The sequence below is a fragment of the Nicotiana tabacum genome, chromosome 4 (assembly GCF_000715075.1).
Source record: "Nicotiana tabacum cultivar K326 chromosome 4, ASM71507v2, whole genome shotgun sequence".
Lineage (NCBI taxonomy): Eukaryota > Viridiplantae > Streptophyta > Magnoliopsida > Solanales > Solanaceae > Nicotiana > Nicotiana tabacum.
In genome coordinates this window covers 101,017,574-101,019,145 of record NC_134083.1, presented here as the reverse complement: position 1 = coordinate 101,019,145, position 1,572 = coordinate 101,017,574, and positions in this window count along the sequence as shown.

Below are 1,572 nucleotides of genomic sequence, written 5' to 3'. Positions count from 1 at the left end.
TGGAGGATTGTTCCAAAGGGAAAGCCGTGTTGGATTGTTGACTTATTTACGGAAAGAGGTAAGTGTCGTGGTTAACCTTGACTTGAGGAAATTAGGACTTGATTGATCTATTTGTTACGTGATTTATGTGCGGGGATGGCATATATGCGAGGTGACGAGTGTATATGCGTTGCCACGAGTTTAAGCATGGGGATGGACTACTTAATTGCATGTCTTCAATTATATTATGTCTTCATTTATTCCATGTTATTACTTTTTACATGACTTAATTGCTATATGTCTTTACTTGTTAAATACATGCCTTCACTTGTACATGCCTCTATTTGCTACATGCTTCCATGTATTCACGCCTTTAATTATTGTCCGCCTTTACTTGTTCTATGCTCTACATATTATTAGGTAGGTGCAATTATTTGTCTAATGCCTTTACTTGTTTATTTGCCTTTACTTGCCTCCTTCACTTTAATATGTTATATTGGATTGTCCTAGAGAATTTATGCGTTTTAGCTCCCTTTTCATGTTACGTTGTGAGATACTCGTAGTTGGTTGTAGAATTATTATATATATGTGGATAGGGTTACATGTTGCAACAGTATATATATATATATATATATATATATATATATATATATATATATAAGTGTGTGTATGTGTGTGGATCGGGTTGCACGCCACAACAGTATTATATATATGTGGATCGGTTGCACGACGCAACAGTATTATATATGGATGGGGAGCAGGTTGTACGCCACAATTGTATTATATATACATATATGTGGATCGGGTTGCATGCCTCAAAGGTATTAGTATTATATATGTGGATCGGGTTGCGCGCCATAACAGAGAGGTTGTATTGTGGTTATTCTTGGTTGTTGGTTTCCATTATCGTATTGTGTTGCGAGACTGAGAAGTGATGATATTCTGAGGCACTCTAACATTTTTTTCCGGTTATCATGTTAATTAACTGTTTCTCTATTTCATTATTGTTTTTCTGCTTATACACGTACTGGATTATAGTGAGTGTCTTGTTATAGCCTCGCCACTATTTCATCGAGGTTAGGCTCGGTACTTACAGAGTACCTGGGGTCGGTTGTACTCATATTACACTTCTACAGTATTGGTCCCAGCGGCACGTAGCGGTGATTGCTCGGACCCATCCTTTCAGGATATTTGAGGTAGAGCTGCACAACGTTTGCAGACCCTGAAGTTCCCTTCCTATCTATATTATTGTTTATTTTGTATCAAACAATTGTATATCATTTCAGACTCTATTTGTAGTAATTTAGTAGCTCAAGTACTTGTGACACCAGTTTCTGGGATTAGTCTAGACAGTGTTGTGTGTGGATTTATTATATATTTTAGAGCATTTCAGTCTTAATTTCTTCAAATGTTGTTTTTAAATTGGTAAACTATGTAATTGTTTAGCTAATGTTTGCTTGCCTAGAAAGCAGATGTTAGGCACCATCACGACCCCTGTGGTTAAGATTTTGGGTCGTGACATTCACCGAGGTTAGTCTTGATACTTACTGTGTACCGATCGTGGTGTACTCATACTACACTTCTGCACATTTT